The sequence below is a fragment of the Petaurus breviceps genome, unplaced genomic scaffold (assembly GCF_028583685.1).
Source record: "Petaurus breviceps papuanus isolate PSGF00001 unplaced genomic scaffold, PetGlider_PUasm1.0 90825, whole genome shotgun sequence".
Taxonomy (NCBI): Eukaryota; Metazoa; Chordata; class Mammalia; order Diprotodontia; family Petauridae; genus Petaurus; species Petaurus breviceps.
The window spans coordinates 18,746,948-18,759,530 of record NW_027187353.1 but is presented as its reverse complement, the minus strand read 5'-3'; the positions used below and the strand labels follow the sequence as shown (position 1 = coordinate 18,759,530).

Here is a 12,583-nt window from a genome sequence, read left to right as displayed (position 1 = left end):
ATCAGCACCTCCTGGGACCACATGAGATAACGTAGATAGCATGCTATAAAACTGAAAGCTCCCAATACATATGGCCACGGTCATGGGCTCAGTGCTCTCGTGTCCAGGCCCTGGGGATAGAGAGGAAGTTATAGGATAGACTGTTTTCTCCTGGAGGCCAGAGCCTCAGAGGTGGAGAGCTGCATTCTGAGAGGAAATGTGATCAGTGCTGGGAGAAAGAGTGAGGAGGGAGAAATCCCTTGGGCTGGGCTTGGAGGGAGTCAAGGAAGAGGTGGCCCCTGAGCTGGGCAGGGACCTCACAAGACAGAGGGGGATGGAGTCTCTGCCCCAGGGAGGGGGGGTGCCATAAACGGAATGATGGAGCCTGCAGGCCCCAGGATCTGTTGGCCATTCCAAGCCCTCTCCAGTCTTCTTTCCCCTTTGTCCTCCCAGCATACCGTGGTCTGGGGACACTGACCTCCTTGCCATTCCTGGCACAGTGCCATCGCCCAGTTTCAGGCCTGGAATGTGCTCCCTCTGCACCGTTGCCTGCTGCCTTCCTTGGCTTCCTTCAAGCCCCAGCAAAGACCTTGCCTTCTGTGAGAAGCTTTTCCCAGGCCCCCTAATTAATGTTCGCACCATCCTTCTGTTGATTCTCCCCAATTTATCCTGCCTCTCTCTTGCTGCTACATCATCTGCACATTTTCTCCCCCTTTATTTTGTCCTTCTTTGTATCTCCACTGCTTGGCACTGTGCCTGGCCCAGAAGGAGCTTAATAAATGCTCATAGGTTGCTTCAGCAGCCCCAGTTCTCCTCTCACTAACACAGACTGGGGTTGGCTTTTGCTCTGGCCCCAGTCACTCTCACCAAAAATGTTTCTCACTTGGCCACCTTTTGGGGCTGCTGCTTTCTTCGCTGACCACATTGGGTCCTCTGATAGCAGCTTTCAGCATCCTTTGCTGGGCCCAGACTGGAAGCTGTGGCAGCTGAGTGAGAGCCGCCATGTGCCCCAGGCCCCAGGACCACTGTCACAAGATGTCAAAGCACACCTTTGATAGAGGGAATCCCAACATGGCAGATGGCAGAGGATTCCTCGTTCCTCTTTGTCTTCTTTCTTTTCATTGGGCTGTTATAGACAGGGAGACCATTGGGAGCACTTGAGCATTACCCATGCCAGTCACACTAACCTGGGAATACTGGACTTGAGTTCCGCTCCTTCCCCAGAGAGTGCCTGACCTGGACAAGTCATGAAGCCTCTGTGAGCTTCAGTTGTGAAATGAGCAGTGGTAATGCATAGTACTTACCTCCCAGGATAGTTGGGGCGATCAGCTGAGATAAAGTATGTAAACGGCTGGGAGGACCTTGAAGCACAGTAGAAATGTCAGATATCACTGTTATCATGGCCCACCCTTGCCACTTTGCACCATCCCCCCTGCTTTTCTACCCAGGCATGCTCCCTGCCCATCATGCCCCTCTCCTCTCCTCTGCCTGGGAGAAGGCCTAGATACAGACATCCCTTCCCTCGCCCTGCAGCCCCAAGGACCCTCTGCTTCTGCCTTGGTGTCCCCAGCACCTTCTGCATGGTGGAATAATAATAACTTGGTTGGTGAAGTGAGTTGAATTGGGCAAATGCTTCCTTGTGAGCCTGGTCAGGCACCAGGGATGCTGAGGAAGGGAAGTCTCCGCCCTGAGGCCAGAGGCTTTTCTGGAATACGATGAAGGAGAATCATGCAGCTCCCACAGAAAATGTGGGGGAGAATCTCTGATGGAAATACATTTTATGGTGGAGGAATTTGGGAGACATTTCTACAGCCCCCATATCCATCGCCCAAACCCCAGGTGATAGCACCTAGGAGATATTCTGTTGTAAACATGTGTCTTCGCTTAAATCTCTCTCCTGGGGCTCTCTTTAAAAAGGACAGTAACTTTCACTAAGTAGATCTTATTTCCAAGAACTTTTTTCTTTAAAAGGACCCCATTGGCCTCAGTCATTTAAAGATTAATGATTTTCTTTTGTCTCCTTACTGGTATAGACCAGGGGTAAAGGCAGAAGCATGGTAATTGTATTATACAGAATAAAGGCTCATAGCATTTAAGGCCAGAGTTGGCCATATAGGTTTTCTTTTACAGACGAGGAAGCAGCACCATGGAGGGGAGGGTTGCAGGAGGTAGCATGTCCAGGGCTGGGACGTGGATCCCATCTAGGCCTCTCAGGCCGCCATCAGCTGTGGTTCCCTTCTCCCCTTCTCTCAATTCCTCAGGCTCAGCCTGAGGGCACGGCAGACTAACATGTCAGTCTGCTCTTTGGGATAGTCCCAAACAAGTGTTTGTTTCAGCTTTATTTCTCTGAGTAGTTTGAGGTACATGAGCCCCCTTGGCCTCAAGAAGCGCATAGAATCCAAGGGAAGCTGGTCCTCTCCCACCCGTTGTGCTAAAACCTCCAGATAAACTGGGGTAGTAGGAGAAGTCCAGGAGAACAGGGCTCAAGGCCAAGGTAGTCCATCCAAGGACAGGTGACCTTGATAAGTGACTTCACTGCTCTGTAATGGGGGGGCGGGGGAGGAGACCAGATGATCCCAGGCCTCTCTCAGGTCACGTACCTGGAACCTGGGAAGAGAGCAGAAAAGCAAGTCAGTCATTTCATAGTAATGGTGATGGCTTACAAATTACTATGCGGTAACAAAGAAAGGAAGGGGGAACAAACCCAGTCCTTGCTCTCGGGGAGCTCATAGACTAACACCACAAACAGCTCTGCACAGATAAACGGGGAATGGTCTTCCGAGGCGAAGCTGGCGCTGGCCTAGAGGGGGATCAGGAAAGGCCCCTGCCCGAGGCGGTATTGACCTGGGCCCACACAGCAGAGGGCCAGGTGCACAGGATGGGTGGGAAGGTCCCCCCACAGGTGACATCTCCCTCCTTGTCTGCCTTGTACTTGCCTGTGTGCATGTCCTCGTCAGAGCAGCTGACATTCGCAAGGCCCTTTACATTCTCCTTTGATCCTCACAGTAACCCTTTACTGTGGGGGTGACATTCCGTCCCCTGGCACAGAACCCTTTTCCAGCATTATTTTAGGCAGTCTCACAGCCTGCCGTGGTAGAGATAGTGTCATCGCCCAGTGACCAGCCTTCTGGATGCCAAACTGCTCCACACTCAGCACACGTTTTCTCACCATATCTATACTGCGAGCATTTCCGACTTGGAGGGGACCTTCCAGAGTTTGCACCCACTAGCATATGCTTCAGAAGCCCAGCATCATCTGCACACCACAGTGGGACATCAGAGGTGGTGTCTATTGCCATTACTAAGGAAGCCTGCTTTTTAAAATTGCTTAAAATCTGTGAGGTCAAGCATCTCACCCAGCAGTGGTTTACCTTGGCCGACTACAGTGGGACCTCTTTGCACAAACTGATCTTCAGTAACTTAATCTGTCGTCTCTGGCCTCCAAGACTATTTCCCAGCATAATGATCAATGTCACTTTAATCAGACCTTTAGCATTCTCCCCATGTTTCTTATGCCTATCTCTAAATGTCCTGGAGAAAAAAGATCACTTGTTTCTTCTGTGGTGTATTGTGTTACTTTATCAGCCCATTGAGATCAGGTGTACATAATGACTTTTTAGTCTGTCAGTAGCAAATGGTGACTTTAACCCTTAGCAGCTTTGCAGAATTCTGGAAACAAATGATGGATCTGCACCTTTAAAGAGAAAGAGCCTCCCCCCTAGAAGAAAAGGGAGAAGAGCTCAAGGGATGCCTCCTTAATATGGAGGTTATCAGGGGAAAACCAGAAATCTTCAGTGTGCAATGCAGGAAGGAAAAGACTGCCAAGAGGCAGAGGGGCCTGTCTTGGTTTCTGGAGAACGTCACACGAAGAAGACTCTGCCAGGAAAGGATACTGTGGATGCATGTTGCTGTGGGGTGAGAGGACACCAGGGATGGTCAGAGAAGAAGCGATGAGGGGTGTGGTTGGGGACTCGCCTGCCAAGGCCACTGAGGCTGATCATAATAATATGGAGGTCTTCTGGCTTCCGGAACAGGAGACAGAAGCTGCCCAAGATTCATCTCACCTGCCGTGGATGACACAGAGGGCCGAAAAGAACCTAGATGGCATTACGGCTAACGTAGCATCTTGGGCAAGAAATTGGTGGCCTTAAGAGCTCCTTCGGGATATTTTCATCACCTGCCCATTACAGGCAAGGAATTCCAAAGAGCAAGGCAGATTTAGAACTAATCATTAGGACCATGGTTTTTGAGAATGGGATTTTTATTTCTGAACCACAGCTTAAAATACAGAAATGTTATATGTAGTTTTGTCCCTTCTTCCATTTCAGTTTAAAGCCCTTTTGCTTAGATTTTCAACACAGCACATATACGTATACATATTGAGAGTGTGTATATATTGTCTATATATACATATAGTATGTATATGTTTATATATGTGTGTATGTTTATACATGTGTGTATTTGACCTCGTGGATCTCACTAATATTTAAGATGAGACCCATGACTGGAACATGTCTCTGGAAGGAAATACCTTATTCAAAAGATAACAGAATCTTAAAATGGGGTTTGTGTGGGCAGGGGCCTCCTGGAGAGGATTAGCTATGTTTATTTATATATTAAGAAAATATATTCAAATGAGGAAATCCAAGCCGGGGTGGGGAATATTAAGATGAATATCTTAATTTGCCTCAATCATAATTTTATCCTTCCAAAAAGTGTCAGAAAACCAAGGAGGGAAATTCTGCACTACATATGCTTCTCACCCATGAGAAGGAGCTGGTTTCAGGAGTGGAGACGGGAACATTTTGAGGAAGTAACGCCATGTTGGAATTTGTAATAGAGAAAGGGAAGAAATCTGAAAACAGTCTTGTTTGTGCTCTAAGTTTGGGGAGAAAAGAGTTCAAAGAGTTCAGCAGAATTAAGATAGAATCTGCTGAACTCAGCCTAAGAAGGGAACAGAAAACTCTTGAGGAATGAAGTTCCAAGGATGTAGAGAAACCAGTCCAGTTAGGAGGAAAGAGGAGAGAGATCCAAATGCCACAGCAGATGCACAAGGTAACTCACCAGTCAGAATTCAGACTTGGTTAAAGGGTGTGGAGATTATGAGGTACCAAAGGTCAGGGATCTCAAGTCTAATAAAGGTGGGGGGGGAGAAGTAATCAGGAAAGGGATTTTTCAGTACCAGTTCTCAGACTTTATTAAAAAGCAATAAATATTCAAAAGTTTTTACACAAACTAATAACAGCAAAAATCAGAAGGGGAATAGGTCATTTTGAGAAAAAAAAATCTGTACAATAAGTTTCTCTGATAATGATCAAAGGAGATAATATTTGGAAAGCATTTAAGACACATAGTAGGCTCTATATAAATGCCCTTCCCCTTAAAGGTCTCACATTCAAGAGAGAAGGAACGAATCCAAATTTATAAGTGTAAGATCCATTCCCCAACAGATAAATGGCCAAAGGTATGAAGAGGTAGTTTTCAAAGGAAGAACTCCAAGCTATTCAGCATCCATATGGAAAAAAACAATGTTCTAAATCACTAATAGAGAAATGCAAATTAAAGTATCTTTGAGGTTCCACATCAGACTGGCAAAGATGACAAAAGAAGAAAATGACAAATGTTGGATGAGCTATGGGAAAATATGTACACTAGTACATTGTTAGTGGAGTTATCAACTGGTCCAGCCATTCTGGAAAGCAATTTGAAATATGTCCCCAAACTTTCTAAAATGTAAAAACTTACTAAAATGTAGTCTTTGACTAGCTATACTAAACTAAGTCTATATCTCACACCAACCAAAGGAAAAGGACATTTATGGACAGAAATATTTATAGCCACTCTTTTTGTGACAGCCAGAAGTTAGAAACTAAAAAGATCTTTATATTGAGGAGTGGTTAAACAAATTTTGGCATATGAATATTATGTATCATTTATGCCATAAAAAATTATGGAATGGACAGTTTCAGAGGAACCTGGGAAGAACTTTATGAAATGGTGCAGAGTGAATAAGCAGCACTAGGAAAACAATTTATGTAATGATAATAACATTATATAAAAGAAACAACTTTGAAAGACTTTAAAACACTAATCAGTGCAATGATAAACCGTAATTCCAAAAGAATGATGATGAAACATGCCACCACCTCCTGCCAGAGGTGACAAACTTTAAACAGCAAGAGGGACATCCATTTAAGACATAGCCAATATGGGATTTTGCTTTGCTGGGCTGTCCAGCTCTGTATGGAGGGCTTTCTTTTTCAAGGTTATCTTTTTTATTTGCTCAATGGTGGAAGTATAATAGGAGGGACAGATTAATTTTTATAAAGCAACAACAAAAGGGTCTTGGTCCTATGGTATGCCATTTGTATTTCAATATAATTTGTTGCTTTGCAGTGATGTTCCTCTGAATTAAAAATCAGGCACTGAGCCAGACTCTAAAGAAGAATAGCAAAAAAATGCTAATCATCTTGCTACCCAAAATGTCCTCTGTGGGGCAGGTCTGTGATGATATTACCGATGTTAGGAAGGAATTTGGCTGCTTATTGGGGAAAAAATGTGTTAAAGGCCCAGGATTTAAAGAGGACACCATTTGCATTTTTAAAAATTGCTATATTGCATATGCTGTATAATAAAATTAATGGCTCTTAAATGCATGTAGAAAAGTTGGAAGCAAGAGCTGGTAACAGAAGAGGAATGTAGAACTATGATGCCATCTTGTAAGAATAGCATCCATAGCATTAAAGTTCAAAATGAAATGAAGCCAACAAAGAAGGTTAGGAATAACCACAAAGGGAGGGCCTTTTTAAAGCTGCCTTGGGGAAAAAAGAGGAAGCTGTGCCCCAGAAACCTGCAAGCTCCCCCCAGCCTGGAATTTACCCATAGGCAGCACCATCAGTCCTAGGGCCTCCCTCTCTGAGTGGACTAGAAAGGACAAAATGTCCTAGAGGGATAGATAACCAAGATGAATTAGGAGGGACTGAGAATATGCCTGGCTGTTCCTGGGTCACATCACCAGACCCTGATCAGTCCCTCCTGGGATACGAGAGACCATTAGTGATTTTTAAGGCATGGTAAGAGCAAGCCTGGAGAAAGGCAAATGTTCTCCCAAAGTGAGGAGAACAGCTTCTGCAAACTCGAGTCCCAGGGGCTTGATTCTTTGATTCTCCAGAACTAGCTAAAACATATCATTCTAAGAACATTTAGTGAACATAGAGAAAAGGAGATGGTAATGAGGAGAGAATGCAGAGGCTTTATCCAGAGCAAGCCATTTCCCTTTTTGAGGAGGCTACCAGCCTGACAGAGCCAGGGAAGGCAGCAACTCTAGTGGAACTAGATTTTAGTAAAATATCTGACAAATCTCGATCTTGTTCTTTTAAGAAAAATGGAAGGATGTGGGCTAGACAGTAGTATCATGGGATGAATTCCAGGCTGAATGAGTAGCCATTCATAGCTCAATATGAACTTGTGACGATGTCTCCAGTAGATGCCCAGGGATTTGTGGTTGGTGATGTGCTCCTTCATATTCGATCAGGCACAGATGGCATGTTTATCAGATTTGCAAATAACAGAGCTAGAAGGCAGACTCGGATTACCAAGTCAGGATTCAAAAATGTCTTTTTAAAAAAGCTTGACCAAAACAAAGTTCATCTGAAAAGTCTCTTGAGTCGAGTATGGCAGCCAGGAATGATTACATGTTCTCAGGCTGCCCCAGGAGAGGCAAGGTGCTTGGGGGAGGCAGACTCACCTAAAGTGATCAGGTTATTCCAAGGTGCCACCTTTTAGGAAGGCTGTTGTTTCAACTTGAAAGCAGCCACAATTGTGAAGGTGCGTAAGATGGTGCCATTTGTAGATGGCTTAAAAGAAGTACCATCACATGGAAGAGACATGAGAGCTCAAGGCAAATACCATTTTAGAATAGCGTCTCATATGTAGAAGTTAAGTGAGGATGAGAGAAGATTATAAACACTATCACCTCTTCAAACAGAAGCATTGGAGCGTGAGAGCAGTTTAAAGAAAGTTTACCTAAGAGACACAGTTAGGGAAGATCATTCTGTAAGTAACAAACTTGGCGCCATACAAGACAATAGAGCTACCCTGTCTAGGTTTCATTACAGTTCCGCATGTACTTCTGAAGAAAGTAGGGATGGCACTTGAGAGAACAAGGAGAGGATAAATCATTAGATTAGACCAAGCGGATGGAGGCAAGGCCACCAGTCGTGAGGCTGTTGAGGGATTCGTGATTTATAAGGTATCTGAAGGAGAGGAAGAAACCAAAGGCACGGGAAAACACTCGGCCTTACTAACACACACAAAGGCTACCAGGACAGCGCTAACATCTCCCAAATTCTGTGCATGAAATTGTGACAGTAATTATCCACATATGCAGGGCCATATCCTTCCCAAGGGAAGGGATGAGACAGGCAGGCTTTGATAAGGATTGTTCCATAGTAAGCCACATCTCAGAAAATTGATGGATGTGCCACCGCATTTACTGTTGGGTGATTTAAAATATAATGATTGATTTGTCAGACCAAAACACCACCTTTTAGGGTGTGCTGAGCTTTTCTCCCACAAGGTCAAAGCAGCTTGATTCTAGAGCCAGAAGGGACTTAAGGAGAGGCGCTTGAGTCTGACCCTCTTGGCCCCATGCCGGAAATGCTTGGGTCTCTGTTCCTTGTGCTCCCATCCAGGGGCCTAGCACAATGTGCCACATACGATAGGGATTTAATGAGTGACTTATTATCATGGGTTGGCTGTCAGAGTTCACTTCCCAGGGTGTAAACAACTTGATTTCCAAAACTGATCACTTCCTCAACTCTACATTTCTTTGGTGTTGAAGTATTCATAGACTCAAAGAGCCCCTCATTTCTCTCCCACCCCACCCTTTGAGGAGGAGTGTTGAACTCCCCTTTGGCCTCTCAGATACTCCCTTGACCCTCTGGGTTTCATCTGCCCCTCAGAGCTTTGCATGGGGATGCAGCTGGGAATGTGAAGGGGCGGGGGGACCAGGTGAGAATGAGGGATAGTGATAAAGGAGCTGCTTCCATCCGAAACGATTCCTTTTCTAAAAAAAAAAATGTATAAAATAAGATCTGCAGCACAGTATAGTCTTTCTCTTCAAAGAGACATAAAAACAGAGGGCTCAGTGTTGCACAAGGCCTATTGAAAGCTGAGTTTTGGGGCTGGCCCCAGAGGCATGAGAGGAATGTGCAGAGTTAAGAATTTAAAATAAAAGCAGCTCCAATGTGAAGCTTTTAAAACATTGACCCAGATGGTTGAAATTCAGTTGGAAGAACTTGCCTTTCTTAGGGGAAAAATTCTTGGAGACCTGGAGAACTCCCTGACCCAGTTGCATGGGCTGTGGGTTTGGGAAGTGGCTTTATTTGGAGCAAAAAAATGCTGCCGGCTCCCACAACTCAGACTTTGGTTGAGCCCCAGCTCTGCTCCCGAGGGTCACTCACTGCTGCCTGAGAAGTGAGGAAACTGGCATTTATTTCCATCCTTCTTCTGGGCTGGTCCCTTTGGCTGCACAGAGCAGCAGGCTGACTTTTGGTCAAGAAGAATTCTGTTCGTGTTGAGGACCCCAAGCAGACCAGCAAAAGTCTGTAGTCATGCCGAACAGCCTGGATCTGAACCGGAAGGGATCTTAGCTATGAATCCTCTGTGTGATGATTGTTTGCCTTTTCATGGTTAAAGACCCCCTTTTAAACATCAAAAACTCACTAATCTCTGCATGATTATTATCCATTGATTGAAAAAATACATAATGGCCAGAAAAAAAAGCTGCTTAGAATCCAGTGACCCTTAATGATTTTATATTCTGATGAGAATCACAACAACATCTTCGATGTTTTTCAAAAGCACCCAGGATTGTGCCCGTAAGGCCCTGCTGGGAGTGAGGCCCAGGCTTATGGGTCACTTGGGCTTGGGAGTTCTGAGATGTCTGCACTAAGTCTGGATCCGGTGAACCCCCATGAGGAGCCTCCAAGAAGGGGATCCCTAAGGAGAGGTGTGAACTGGCCCAGGTTTTAAAGCTTCTGTGCTTCAGTGTTGATAGTGAGCCCAGGACTAGCCACTGAACATCCAGCCTGGGCACAAGAGGGAAAGCCAATCTCAACAAAAAAGGAAGAATAGTGATAAATGGGAGAAACCTATTTTATTGGCTGCAGAAGGCATTTTATTTTTTTATGGATTTACAGATCCCTTGCAATAATTGCAGCCCTCCAGAGAGCCATAGATATTCCAGTAGCCTCATTTTATAGATGGGGAAACTGAGGCAAAGACAGACGAAATGGCCTGCCTCAGATCCCCCAGATAGGAAGTCTTGGAGCCTGGATTCACACTCCAGAGCCAGACTTCCTTCCCGCAGCACCTCCCAGAGAAGGCGGCATACCTCCATGTCTCAGGGGGTTGTTTTCCTTCTTTAAACTGGAGAGTGTTAGGGAGAGTTTGAGAAGGAGCTGAGCTCTTCATCACTGAGCACTAATGGTAGTCCAAAAAGCCCTCACTGTAACCTTCTGGCAAAAGCCCTTCTTGGGATTGCCAGGAATTCCCTAAAACTATAAAATGTCAGATCTGGAAAGACCACAGAGGTCAAAGACAGGGAGCCCAGGGTCCCACAGTCAGAGTCGGTCAAAAGAAAGGCCACAGGTCTCTTCATTCTTCAGTCAGCATCCCCGCTGCTCCTCACTCCCCTGCTTTTACATATTTAAAAGCCCAGATCCACTAGACATTAAGGAATGAAGAATGTTTTTTGTCTCTCTGGGAATAACCTGTACTGCTCTCCTCTCTCAGAATCTGAGAAAGCCTAGAGGGCCCATGGATCAGGTGGAGAGAGCAGATCTTTCCTCCATCAGGATGGGGGGCCCCTGCCACTCCAGGAAGTAGCATCAGTGCTTGTGTGAATGCCATCCTCCCTCTTCCCCTTCCTGACTGCAGGGCTGCCCCCACAGCTAGGGTGGGAGAGGGTGGCACGGATCTGTGAGAAAAGTTCCTATTAAGTGAGTGCCTGCTCAGTCAGCTGTGAGTGCTTCCTCCTACAGCCTGCACCGTTTTAATGGCGGTTCACTGCCAGCCCTAAAGAATCATCTGTATAGAGCTCCCTATGTTGTCAAAAAATATCGCTGCGTTTCCGTGGAGGGACAGGAGAGCTTTAGGTTCACTGTATATATTGTAATCATTTCCAAAGCCCTTTGAGGTGAGTGTTTTGCAGTGAAATGGAATGTATTATTATAATTGCCCCCAGAGTTTGTAGGGACGCCTGCCCTTGATTCAAGGGTGCGCCATGTTGTCTTGCTGCTTTTTCTTTTTCTTTTTTTTTTAAATCTCATCACTTCTGTTTATTATTTCACTCCTTGGGAGCCGTTTATTCACTGAGTCTGTGGCACCATTAGGAGGAGCTTTGTGCCCCCAGAGTATTACATGATGCCTGTAGCAGCTCTGTATGCCCTCAGGAGACTCCTTTGCCCTTCCCAGCCCCAGCCAGTGCATCTGGAGGCTGCAGGCAGAGGGGGGTGGATCCTTCTAAGCAGAGACCTGGGTCCATGTGTGGGCCGTGTTTGTTCTCTAGTTGGGGTAAATAGAAATGGACTGCCAGCTTCCTGCCCAAGAGAGATGACTGATCCTCATAGGTACTGAGGCCTTAAAGTCATTTCTCAAAAACCATAATTAAGAAAAAAAATGTGTTAAGTGATTTTATACACCCGCTTGGAACAGCAATTTAGTGTGACTACCACAATCCCCTCCCACCCCATCATCACGAACTGTTGGAGTTGGGTCCAACCATGTGTTGTTCAGGTGTCTGCCTCTTCATGACCCTGTTTGGGGTTTTCTTGGCAGAAATACTGGAGAGGTTGGCCATTTCCTTCTCCAGTTCATTTTTACAAATGAGGAAACTGAGGCAAACAGGGTTAAGTGACTTGCCCAGGGTCACACAGCTAATAAGTGAGTGAGACCATATTTGAGTTCAGGTCTTCCTGCCTCCAGGCCCCTAGCTGCCCCACTCATGGCACATAGTAGGTGTTATAAAAGTGCCTTGTCCCTTCCCCAAAGGGGACTGGAGACAGTGCCATTGCTTTTGTAGAAACACACATGATGACATAGAGGTCTTGTAGCCATGGGACCGTAGAATTTAAAACCTTGGAGGTCATCTGTTCCAACCCAGAGACCAGGTGACTTCCCTGTGGTCCCCTAGGTAGTTCCAAGCTAAGAGTCCCGCATAAGCAGGGGATGGCCTCCCAGTCTGCCTGCCTTGGAGGAGCCTCCTCCTCCCAGAGGCATCAGGGTGTTTGGCATGCACAGGTATACACATGGACTCTTGTGTCTGCAGCCAGTTTTGTCTCATACACATGCACCCTTCTACCTCTGTCTTTGCAGTGGAAGAGAACCATGTCCGTACTCTTGTATCTACAACTTGGGAAGGTCTAAGATTTCAAGTAAAACATCCTAAGTGTTCAGGACCAGCTTTGAAGGCCCTGAAGGGCTTGGAATCAAGTTGCCCAGTGACTTCAGTCCTCCTCCCACCTTTCCCTCACTCTGGTTGATGGCAGGGTCCCAGACTCAAAGTGATGGCAGGGACTGGCTCCGTCCCCCATCCCTCCAC

The 12,583-nt window shown here is 45.9% G+C and overlaps 1 protein-coding gene across 11 annotated transcripts in view; it reads left to right on the top strand.

The window, feature by feature from the left end:
- PEAK1 (pseudopodium enriched atypical kinase 1) overlaps positions 1-12,583 on the top strand; it is a 280,555-nt gene that overhangs the window by 243,587 nt on the left and 24,385 nt on the right. The gene's annotated exons all lie outside the window — the stretch shown is intronic.